The sequence below is a fragment of the Gossypium hirsutum genome, chromosome D12, assembly GCF_007990345.1.
Source record: "Gossypium hirsutum isolate 1008001.06 chromosome D12, Gossypium_hirsutum_v2.1, whole genome shotgun sequence".
NCBI lineage: Eukaryota > Viridiplantae > Streptophyta > Magnoliopsida > Malvales > Malvaceae > Gossypium > Gossypium hirsutum.
This window is the reverse complement of record NC_053448.1, coordinates 4,718,799-4,732,562: the sequence shown is the minus strand read 5'-3', so window position 1 is coordinate 4,732,562 and position 13,764 is coordinate 4,718,799.

The window sequence follows — 13,764 nt, the reverse complement described above, 5'->3', positions numbered from 1 at the left end:
AAATTAATTACCTTCCTAGTTAAATAATTTTTTTCAACTCAATTCTAATTTCGTTAAAGTCATGATAACTTTACCGTAAAAGTTTTATGAGACAATAGATTTAATTTCTATGTTCAGCGGATTCACAGTGACTAATTAATTTAATTTCATCTTCAAAATTCAATTATTTACTTAAATAATACTTCGAAAAACTTAAATTGATTCTCAGGTCATTTTCATACTTAGTAAAAAACCACAGTTATTTCTGAATGTAACTCATTTCTCTAACTTTATCATTTCTATCCATTTATGTTCATTTGATTTTAAATACAATTCATTTATGGTTTCAACGAGTTAACGAAGGGACTGATTGGACGTATGTGATTAAGGCTCCAATGATTTATAATTAAGTTCCAACTTTTCACCTATTAACTATAATCTCATTTGTCCATGAATTTATTCCACTATAGTATCGTGACTAAGCTCTCCCCAATTATATACCTTATGAAAGTTACTCAATCAATGTTCATCTAATGACCTTGTCATAAGTGTGTTACCCTCATAATATATCATTAATATCTTTGGGATAAATTCATTCTCCCAATATGATCCTATTTTACCTCATGGTAACAATAACATCTTCCCTCATGAAAAGTCAATTACTATCAAATAGTAATTAAGTCATTTATCACAAAGGCAAACGACTTATGACCATGTTTATTTTTTATATATCATGTAATGCCAATGAGAAGATATCATTTACCCATTTCTAGGGCTATGAATTCCAATATTGTGAATGATGTTACATATTAGAGAAGTTGTATACCTAATGAATCGATTGTCGATTTCTTAACTATTTGAACTCAAAATTTTACTTACATCAAAGTATACGAGTCACACGTACATAGTTCATCATCCATTCAAGATTGAGGTATACCACACTATGAACTCCATAAGTGAATAAATCCATAAACAGATTCAAAATCTATTCTACTTGGGTCTTGTTCGATGTAATGTCAGTCTAATTAGTCATATCTATGTCTATATCTTTTGAAAGTCATCTACTTTGATGCTCAAGACAAAGCATCTCCCCATTTCGACTTGATAGACAACATACTAGTATTTCAATTGGTTTGCTCATTTTCGATTAGACTAAGGACATGTTTAGGTTCATCTACTAATATAAGTTGTCATTTCGTATTACAATATGATCATGTAATACCGCTTAATATTAGTTAAATATTAGATAACCAGTGAGCTAATATTTGCATCCATTTTACTTTGCATGCAAAAACCAATAAGGACAATATACAAAGGGTATGAATTTAATTCATGAATAAATTTATTAAGTCAATCTATTCAAATAAATACAAGTATACAAACAAATATACTATAGTTAGTGCACTATATAAACAAGCTTTAGAAATCAAGAGAGGAGCTATGGAGTATATCTAACGCTTTAGAGAAAGAGTGTTAGACATTCAAGATTCCCATGATGAGAATGAGTTGGAGAAAGTATGCATCCAAGGAATGTTTGGTGTGCATAGGATTCATTTCCTCTTCTGACTTTTGCTAAACTAGTTGAAGCTACTAGAAGAACTAACAATATAGTTCAAAGGCAGAGAGGATTTAATTGCTTTGGAAGGAGAAATACTCTTACAACGAATGTGATTCAAGGAGGAGGAAGAGAAAGAGAAAGAGAAAGAAAATGCCCACCACGACCTAATTTGCATACTAGAAGATATAATGTGAGAATAGGGCAAAATAATGATGTCGATTCTCCAAAAATGGACCAAAGATGGAAATATTAATTTGGCCTATGCTTTATGTTCGCCAACTATTGAAGAAAAGTTGTTATCACCAAACGGTTGGTCATTCACTTTTTGAATGCAGAAATCTTCGAAGAATATTCCATTGAAGAGTGCAAGCAAGAGAAGTTGTTATTAGGACTAATGGGGTGCAGAACAATCTTCTTCCAACTCACCAAAATCCTTAGGGGTATGTGAATGTAATAACTCATTCTCATTGAGATAATTCTTCTCCTTCTCTCTCTCAAATTGAAGATGCACAAGTGATTCCATAGTTACTTTATCCATAGAAAATTCCCTCATTAAGACTCTAAATTTTAAACACTTTTTTGATTATCTTAGGTTTACGGAAGAATCGAGAAAAGATGTTACTATTGCACTTTTTCATATAGCAAGTGAATAATATGGAGAATGAAACATGGTTGGAAGACCTACAGGAAAGATGACAACTGTGTATAAGAATGCCATTGTTTTTACTAAGGCGGATATGTGCACTTCTCATCCTTAGCACAACAAATCACTCTATGTGGAAAGTACTATTAATGGTTTTCCTAATCGAAGAAAATTTATTAATGATGGGTCGTCTGTGAATCTTATGCGTTTGTTTACTTTGAAGGCTATAAATATTGATGTGAAGAGTCTACTTCATCTTATGACAATCTCTTTCTTTGATAATAAAGATATTATAAAATCAGGAAAGGTGACAATAAACTTCAAAATAGGGTCGATTCAAGATCAAACTTGCTTCCATGTGATTGATGCTTATGTGTCTTATCATCTTCTCATAGGAAGAAAAATTCTCCATGCTCAAAATATTATCCAGGGCTATTGAAAAGGAAAAGAGGTATTCATTCCAGCTACAAAGACATCATGTGAACAGAATAAGGTGAATTATATAAAAACATCTTCTTTGAAGATCCAACATAGGATGGAAAAATGACTATTGTAAGGCCAATAGGTGTTCTAATCTTAAAATGGAAAGAAATCTCTTAAAAGAAGGATAAGAAAAATGGGAAGAAAAAGATACGTGGGGTGGAAAAAGAAGAATTTGTCAAGAAGAATAGCAAAGTGACTTCTTTTGTTAGGTGAGTTTGATATTTCTATTGTTCAATCGAAAGCTATCAAATCTCAAGCATTGTTAGGTCTTTTAGCTCATTTCCCATCTCAAAATGAAGAAGCACTAAACTATTTTATATTGAATGAATTCCATGAAGATGTATGTTTAGTAAATGTAGATGAAGAGGAATGCAAGTTATATTTGATGGTTCTGCAACTGGTTTTAGAGGAGGTATAAGAATAATCTTAATCTCACCAAGTAGAGAATTTCATTACTATTGTGAGAGTATTGAGTTAACCTCCTCTCATGTGCGTAGAAGAGACATCTCCTTAGAAGGGGAGGTAAGAGAAATAGAGTGCTTCTTGATTACGGGTTTAAAGTTAAACTCCTCAAAATCAAGTAGAGAACTTATTTTTTTAGCCTTCAAATTAGAATTTCCTTATACTAATAATTAAGCAGAATATAAAGTATTAATATTGGGTTTACATACAATAAAGTTGTTAAGATCAACAAACTTTGTATCCATAGAGATCCCAATCTTATTGTGAAGCAAACAAATGAGGAAATTTCTTTAAAGGAGCCCATGTTAACTTCTTATAGAACTCTTGTTTAGGCCTTATGGAAGAAATTTCACAATGTAAGGTGTGAACATAGTCTAAGGTTTACAAACAAGCATGTTGATACTCTTACCACTCTAGCTTCAAAAATTCATAATGTCAAAGAGAGCCGGAACATCAATATGTCAACGATCAAAAGAAGTTTTCCTTGTCTAGTTAGTGAGTTGTTATGTCCTATAGAATATGAAGGTGATGAAAATTGAAGGGTTCCTATAATTGAAAAGTTTATTCACCCTACTTCAGTTGATATTCAAGAGTTGAAGTACTTTGTGTTAATCCATGGTGTTCTTTATCACAAAGATACTAGGGGAGTATTATCAAGGTGTGTTTCCAAGTATGAAGTGAGAGAAAGACTCAAAGAAGCTCATGAATAATGGTGAAGAGAAAAAGGCCCACCATTACTATAATAACCTAATTTTCAGTGGTGCCGAAAAATACAATTTTGGAATCCTATTTTTGTAAACCAAGTTTGTAAATACTAAATAAGGATATTTATGGAGTTATTATATTGATGAATTGAAATTCGATTAAGTAATTTGGCCAAAATTATGGTTAATTGAGGCCCACGGACTAAATTGTAAAAATTTAATCACTATAGATTTTTAATTAGGAAATGGCTTTGGAACTTAGATAGCAATTATTCAAAGGACTAAAATGGTTATTAAACCATTTTTTTCTTAAGCATAATGAACATTAATGATGATTTCCATTAAGCTTAATTAATAACTAAATTATTATAATTAAACCTAATTAACTTAATCAACTAAGATTACTTAAAGACTAATTAAACTATAAATAGATAAGTTCATGGCACTTTCATTATCTTTATCATTCTTCACCATCCACCATGGTTAAAAGCTTGGAAAACCCTTGAAAATTCTTCCAAATAAGTAGCCATCAATTAGGTAATGAAGTTAAGTAATTTTCTTATAATTTTATAAATTTTTTTATCATTGGAGCTTGTTTTAACTATCCCATGTACCAATTTGTAAAACTGTTAAAGTTTTAGAAAGTTGTCATTATTGATTTCTTGAAGAATTAGATGTGAAATTCATAGATTTTGAGCTTATTTTATGAAAACAATTAAATTGTAAAGCTTAATTATTAGTTCCATACATTAATGACTAAATTGAATAAAATAAAAAAATGATATTAAATTTTTGTAGGAGTAGAAAGTAGGAGGTCCCTAATGAATATATATGTGAAATTGAATTTTAATTCAAAGCTTTAGATTCAAAGTTATGCTTGTCTTAGTTTTAGGGGCTAAATTGAATAAAATTGTAAAATATGCTTGATATTGTATTTGACTGTGTTTTGAATGGAAATTGATGTTGTTTTATATTTTGTGATTTTATTTAATTAACGTTGACGTGGAACCTTTAAGAGAAAAAGGAAAAGCGAAAGTTGTCGACAAGTGACTTGAAATTTGGTTTGTATTTTAATGATTTTTGACCAAATTAATTGTTGCATATTCATGACATTTTGCATTATATGGTGTTGAAGTGAGTCGTCAATGGTTATTTGAACTGAATTTTTATAATTGAGATTGAATATCGAGATATGAACTAAATTGAATAGAATAGAAAATAGTATGATTTAATTTATATATGTTATTTGGTATGAGATTATGTTGAATATGTTATATGATGTGATAAATTGATGATAAATTGAGAATGAAAGAATGTGAATTGAACTATATATAATGAATTGAAAGTTTGGTTACCCTATTAGCTATTCAGATCGAGTTGGATATAGTTGACATGCCATAGGGTCAGGATATTGAGTGGAAGTCATCATCGTCTAGCAAACAGGGGTGGTAAAATGTACATATAGAGTCATCATTGTCGGGCAATTAAAAGTGGAAAGATATTCAAATTGTGAAAACCACCATTGTCGGGCAATCTGGGGTGGTAATATCATCATGTTCAGCGTCATCGTTGTTAAGCAACCAGGGGTGACAGATTCATATATCTGTTTTGATTCCATGTCTAGTTTATAGGGTTATAAACATATGAATTTCCCAAATGGTATATGAGAGGAAATTTAATTGAAATGTGATATACAATAACATGTGAAAGCCTATGCGAACCGATTAAATGAGCCTGAGGGCTGATATGGAAATATAACAAATGAATTGATTCGATTCGGAAATGAAAATTGATATAATAAAATGTTGTAAATTGAATAGAACTGCAAACAACATTGATATTGGTATGGTGGTATGATATGTTCAATTAGCTCATTATTTGTGGTAATGTATAATTGATTCATTTGGCATAAATTATACACCATGTAGCATATACATAGTGATATGTGAACTGAGAATTAGTATGAATTATATATGTATTAGTTGATATTAGAATTTAGTATTGAGTATCTGCAATTGATATAAACTTGTTTTATTTATTGACTTGAATAATGGAAATACCACTGAGTATTTTCGCTCAGCTACTCATTTGTTTCTTTATGCGCAGGTATAGTTGATTCCTGAGAGTGCATACGGTAAATCAAGCATGCAAGAAGCGATCCCTAACTCAGAAAATTTTGTATAATTCCATTTTGTTTAAAGTATGGCATGTACTTAGGTTGAGCTAGTTTTGGCATAATGTATGATCATGTTTATAATTGAAGCTAGAATCGGTATTCTCAGAAAGGCCAAATGATTAAATTATATATTTTAGGGTCTCAAAATGGTAGAAATGCTTCCAAAATGTTGTTATGTTAAGGTTGATTTGAAAATGGGTCATATGCTAGATGTTTTGAATGGGTATGCCATGAATTGAATCTATATGTTGTTTGGAAATAATGCAAATAGTGTTTGGTAATTGTACAATTATAAATATGGTAGTTTTGCTTAGAATTGAACCTGTTAAGAATGAGTATTTGGCCGAAAATGTGGTATGAAAACATGAATTGGTTGATTTGGCTTTTCTAGTTTGGTAACCATTTGTACCATTTAGAAACAGAAAATCATGTCGTGACGTCAAGTATTTCTCGTTACAATGAGACCAAGTCAATATGTTGCATCTGCTTGATCTAGTGCCCTAAGTGTAGTGTGTTCAGTTTTAAACTTGTAATTATTTTGAACAGATTGGTTAATAAAATGATTCATAAATTACATTAATATTCTTTGCAAAATGTCTTCATGTGGTTTTTGCATGCAAAGAAACATAGAAGAAAATATTAGCTCATTGGTTGTCTAATGTTTAGACTAATACTAAGTGGTACTACATGGTTGAATCGTAATACAGAAAGATAGCTTATATTAGTAGATGAACCTAAACATGTCCTTAGTTTAATCAGAAATGAGCAAACTGATTGAAAGACTAATATGTTATCTATCAAGTCCAACTGGGGAGATGCTTTGTCTTGGGTATCGAAGCAGATGACTCTTAAGATATATATATATGGTTGACTAGACCAACAGTACATTGGACTAGATCCAAGCAGAATAATTCTGAATCTGTTTATGGATTTATTCACTTGTGACATTAAAAATGTGGCATACATTAATCTTGAGTAGATAATGGACTATGTATACGTGACTCGTATATTTTAATGTAAGTAAAACACTAAGTTTAAATAAATAAAGAATCAAAAAATGATGCGTTGGGTATACGACTTCTGTAGTATGGAGCATCGTTCGCAATAGTGGAATTCATAGCGCAAGACATGGGTAAATGATATCCTCTCATTGGCATTACATGTTAGATGAAAAGTAAATTTCGTTATGGGTCTTTCGTCTTTGTGATGAATGACTTAATTACTATTTGATAGTAATTGACTTTTCATAAATGAATATGTAATGGTTACTATTAGATAAAATATGACCATATTGGGAGAACAAATTTATCCTAAAGAGATTAAGAATATCCTATGAAGGTAACGCACTTATAACAAGGTCATTGGACGAGCACTGATCGAGTTGCTTTCCTAATGGTATGTCATTAGGGAGAGCTCAGTCACGATACTACAGTGGAATTACTTCGTGACGAAATGAGTTTCTAATTAATAGGCGAAAAGCTAGAACTTAATTATATAAATAATTTGAGCCCTAATCGCATATGTCCAATCGGTCCCTCCGCCAGCTCATTGAAACAAAAAATGAATTGCATGTTCAATTAAATGAAAAAAATGGATAGAAATGGTAAAGTTAGAAAAATGGGAAACATTCATAAATGAATGTGGTTTTCTAACTATAAAAATGACCTGAAAATTAATTTTTGGTTTTTCAAAATTATTAATTATTTAAAGTTTGGAAATGGAATCAAATTAATTGGTTATTGTGAATCTGTTGAATGTAGAAAAATAAAATATATTTTCTTATTGATTCTTTTATGGTAAAGTTGTCATGATTTTAGCGGAATCAGAATTGGTTTGAGAAAATTATTTAATTAGAAAATTAATTTATTTAAATTTTGGAAAATAGAAAAACATGTATTGGGTTGGATTGAATTATAAAGTGTTGGTTAAAAGTCCAAGAAGCACTTGTAATTGGGCCAGATATGAGAGAGGCCCAAAAGCTCCTCATGTTAAAAACAAGGGACGATAAACCCTAGTATATTTAACTAAGGTTGTCACCCTCTCTTTCCTAGTTCAACTAGGAAGTTGTTTTTCTATTAAATATTTTTCTACTAATTCAACAAGGGTTTTACTTCTTCTCCCTATAAATAGATGGCATCAGTAGGTCTAAAAATACAAATAAGTTATACACAATTTTGAAAAATTATTTTTCTGCCCAAAAATAGTGAGAATTTATTTCTAATTATAAATTCTATTTTTCAAGAATAACAATTTTATTGGTTTGTATTAAAGAGAGTTTTTGTTTTTCCACTGAAAGTAAAATAAATAATTTATGGTTCTGTGTTTGATACGAATTCATTTGAGCCCAAATTTGAATCAATTTGTGGTATAGGAATAACAAAGAAGTCTGTTTGGTTAAAAGCTGGGAACGAAAATGATCCATTTAAATGAAAATATAAGTGCGATTTTGGGAAAATTTTATTGTTATAAATATCATAAACCGACTTAGTTTTCAAAATTTTATTTTTCCATTGTGCAAGGAAACCATGAAAATTATTTTCGAACCAATTTTTTCCAACATCGTAAGGAGGAACCCTTGAAGTCACAACGTGAACCCGAAATACTGAATACATTACAAATTAGTCCTAATTACACCTAAGATTATCATTAGAGCTTTTGTAAGTTCGTATAAGACTCGAAAAGGTTTATATATCATATCATATTCCTTTATTGCTCATATTTAAAAGTCAATTGGTTTAAATTGGTTAGATTTGATCGTAGTTGCTCCAGCAATGAATGTGGAATCTTGTAGCTCAGGCCTAACAATCGAGTCGAGTATGAGGTGTTACAATTACACCGCTTACTATAATGAGCTGGGTATTTTTATCCACCAATGTCCAATGGCACGCTACAAATCCAATAGTCTAGTTCTAGATGTGCTGAACCTCTAAATGTTTGTAAATGCAACTTTGTAAGGAGTGCAAATGATTGACAAAGGTTGTATATTGATTATCTTAAGAATGGTGTTCTTCCAAAGATTTTTCATGAATGAGAAAGATTTGTTTTGGATCTCATTTTCAAGAATACCATTAAAGTATGTTTCTCCAGCTAGCATACACCCATTATTGGAGAAAGTACAAAGTGGAAGTGACCGCTATCGTGCGTACGCATAAAACAGACGATTTTATAAAGCAATTATAAAGGTGTGGTTTTAACAGCAAGCGTACAGTGTCCGTTGTAAATTTTGTAGTGTCAATAGGGCATAGGAGTATCCCAATGATCGAACCTAAAGGATTGCCAAATGGGTAAATGTGTTTATTAAGTTAATTACAAGTTAAGCAATTACTAATCTAATCGAGTGGGAAAGTATTAGTGCAATACCAAATAAATTTTTTTATAAACTAAAATAAATTAACTAAGCAAAAATTTCTTTCTAATGTTTTAGATAATGTAAATGATTAAATGATGGTCGATTGATTAGTTGAGTGCTAATTAAACTAATGAACCTATATCAATTATATTGATTGCCACTAATAGTTAGGAATCTCCTCTCAATCTTATCCTAAACTAAAAGATATCACCTAATATTACCTCTCAGTCTCACCTAGGCATAGAGATTACCTCTCAATCTCACTACTCGGCACGATGATATCGAACCATCTAAGGATAAACTCTCCTTTCGATCTTATTTATTTAGGTTTTCCACTAGAGGTGTCAATTCTAACGTATTAAGCATTTCTATATAATAGAACAGCCAATCAACCAAGAATAGACATTAACTTAAACTAACAAACAACAAATCAACCAACAATCCAACAATTCAGTACATAATAAAGCTCAACATCCAAACAGACATTTCATCGAATAGTTAATAAGCACAATATAGAGATAATGATAAGAAATGCTCATTTAGATGTGGAACTAATGGCACCCAAAAGATTCATCCATCTTCATTTACAAAGTCTTTTACAAGAAAGAAGAAAGAACACTACAATAAAATCTAATCTAAAAAGAAAAGAGAAAACCTAAACTAAAAATGAAAAGAAAAAGAAAAGAAAAACCCTAACCCAAACCTAAAACTAAGGAAAAGATGATAGAAAACAAATAAAAAAGAGTCTCTCTCTTCATTCATCCAAAAGTGGCTTTTAAAGATTGATTAAAACCCTATTTTTATGACCAAAATGCCATTGGATGTCTAATTATTGATTAGTGCTTTGGGTGGACAAAAACTACCCATAATGTCATTTTGTGTCCCCATACGATAGGGTTATCGTGATACCTAGGGGAAGGTATCACGATACCATTGTAGATGACTCTTTTTCTTCTTTATTTCAGATCTGAAAGAGGTGTTGCGATATCCAAGTTTCGACGTTGTGATACCTCTGCTTGTGGCATGGTTTGCACTCAATTTTGGGCCACCAACATGCTCCTACAACACTTAATCACTCATTAGGATCCAAATGGAATCTTTGGAAAATTTTGGTCTCAAAATAGGCATAAAATGCATAAATAGCATATTAAAGCTAAAGAAAGAAGATTAAATGAAATTTACTAAAAAGAGATGAAAATTACTCGAGAATAAGCTCATTAAGTATTTCAGGGAACCTAATTTGACATATCAAATTATGGCAGATCAGGAAGCAGTGGAGAACGTAAAGGGGTAGAAAGCTTTACTAGAAACTCTTAGACATTGGGTATTATTGGCCTACTATGGAAGCAGATGCATTGAGTCATGCAAGAAAGTTCCACCAATGCCAAGTTCATGGAAATGCTATACATGCTCCAGTGGTAGAGCTTCACAACATCTTTACTCCATGGCCTCTCCATACTTGGTTATTTGATTTGATTGGTCCGATCAATCTTCGATCTAAGGGTTACACATGGATACTAGTAGCAAAAATTTTTTTCACAAAATGGGTCGAAACAATTCTTTTGAAAAATGCAACGGGTCCGACTATGGCCAACTTCATCAAAGATAACAATATTTATCGATTCAGAATACCTAAGAGTATCCTATTAGATAATGGAACGCCTTTTGATAAATTCCAATGTAAGGGAACTACTTGCTTTGTATGATTTTGATCATGTAAATTCATCCCTTTATTATCCAAAAGGAAGTTGCCAAGTTGAAGCTACTAACAAAACCCTACTAAAGATCCTTAGTTGAATGGTCCATAAAGAGCTGAAGTTATGATTTGAAGCAATTCCAGTGGCGTTGTGGGCATGTAGAACATCTAAACATGGTCCTACAAAGGCAACTCCTTTTTCACTAGTTTATGGAACTGAAGTTGTTCTACTTCTACAGACTTTTTTTGAGTTTCGAGTTTGATAATGATACTTTGAGAACACTAAAGCTTGAAGCATTAGAAGAAAGGAAACATAAAGCAAAGAAGAACTTATCAGTGTACCAAAGAAGATTGAGTAGAGCATATGAAAAATTGGTGAAAATGAGAAATTTCGAAGAGGGAGAGGTGATGTTACGTGTTACATATGACATCAAACACATGCTTCTAATTTTACTCTAAAATAAGAAGGACTGTATATTTTTCATGAATTCAATAAGAAGGAATTTTGCAAGTTGTTGAATCCTAAGAACACTGTTATCACAATGCTTATCAACTTTCAATATATAAAAAAATACCATGTGTGAGACTCTTTTACTTTTCCTTTTCTAGCACAATCTAATATAAAAGGAATTCATACTTCTACTCCATTTTGTACGAGTAAGATATTTTATCAATACATGAAAATTAAACTACAACTTTATCGTTCATATTTTAGCTACATTACGAATTCATACTTCTAATCCCTTTTGTACGAGTATGATATTTTATCAATACATGAAAATTCAACTACAACTTTATTGTTCATATTTTAGCTACACTTTATAACTTATAGTCGCAGCTTCATTGCTTATACTTTGGCTATATGTTGCTTCTATTACTCTAGCTACAATTTTATCATTTATTCTGGCTCAGATTTATACATTAAACGTTGCTATAATGCTTTATAAAAGGATTGAATAGATATCCTAAACATTAGGTCAAGAGATATTCTCTCCTCAATGTGAAGTGGAGAATGGTTCTCCTTAGTTATAAATATTCTTAATTTTTTTATTACATTAATGAAAAGAGTGGTTACTTTTTGTAGAATAAAGAAATGCATTCATATTATTAGGATAACACTGAAAATTCAATAGAGATTCCCATATATTTCAATGACTTTTCTATTATGTCATCATCTATATAACATTTATTTATTCATTAATTTTATTTCTTAAAATAATGGGAAGTTTAAAATTGCATGCAATTTATTTATTTATTTACTTTATTATTAATAATAGATTATTATTGTAATTTTAGAAAAGATAAAATAGTTTGTTCCAAGAATAAAATAGTAAGTTGCTGCCACTTTTTTAGGGAAACACTATGGAAGGTTATTCCTAAAACACTATACTTGGGTGTTCCCAAATTTTTGTAAGGAAACGTTATCACATGTTATTCCAGAAACACTTTACTTGGTTGTTCCCATTGTTTGAGGAAAAATTACCAAAGGTTATTCCAAAAACACTATAACTTGTTGTTTCCATTATTTTTTAGGAAACATTGCAACAAGATATTCCCAGTCTTTATAGGGAAACACTATATCTAGTTATTCCAAAATTTTTAAAGAAAAGCAATAGCTCAACTTTTAGGGAAAAGCAAGATAAACTCTTTTAAAACATTATAACTTGCTCTTCTCAAATTTTTTGGTACACCTCATGCATGTTTTTCCCAATTTTATTTTTACGTAGCTTGTTATTCTAAAAGTTTTAGAAAAACATTCTAGGGCACGATTCTTATTTTTTTAAAGAGAAAACATCATCATGCTTTTACATAATACAATTTATTTTATGCATGAATTTTTTTTCTTCTCTTCTTTCATAAAAATAAAAACTCATGCAAGGGGCAACAAAGTGGAAAATTCATTTTTTTTTCTTTTCCTACAAAACATGAGTTATTTATTTTTACTACACTGTTCTTGCATGAGAAATTTTTCTACTAAGAATTCTTATGCAGAGGCAAAATGTATCAGTTCCTTGAAATAAAGAATATTATATTTTAGGAAATTGGGCTACCAAACATATCTCTTCCGGAACAACTCTTGCTTAGAATAGTTGTTGCTCAAAACAACAATTGTTCAAGAATAACTATGTCCCAAATAGCAATGTAATACTCCAAACTCGGCCTAGACATTATGGCTAGATCTAGAGGTGTTACTGTAAAATGGCAAAGAATCTAGATTTCGCATATTCTAAAAACGTCGTAAACCCTTAATAACAAACACCCAATTTATAAAAAAACATATCTTACTTAGGCCTCCTTTGGTTTGCCTTTTAATGCTAGTGAGGTGCAGTTGGGGTAAATAACTGCTACCAACCTCACTGCTATGTTGTTTGGTTCAGCATGACAGTTCAGTGAAAATTCGCTGGGGCAGTTGGTAGTTTTAACAGACAAAAATACCCATATTTTTATTTATTATTTTACCATTTTATCCTTGAAAGTTAAACTAATTTCTTTCCCAATCTTTTTTTATTATTTTATAATAAAATATTGGAAGATACATTTTAATATTTTATTAAATTAATTTATAAATTCACATATTTTAATAATTTTATAAAAGTAAAATAATTTAAAAACTTCTATTATATATCAATTCTAATCTGATGTCCTTAATAGTCATTTTTTATTCTCACCTCATCGCTACAGCTGCGTTTGAATCCAAACGCACACTCCACCAT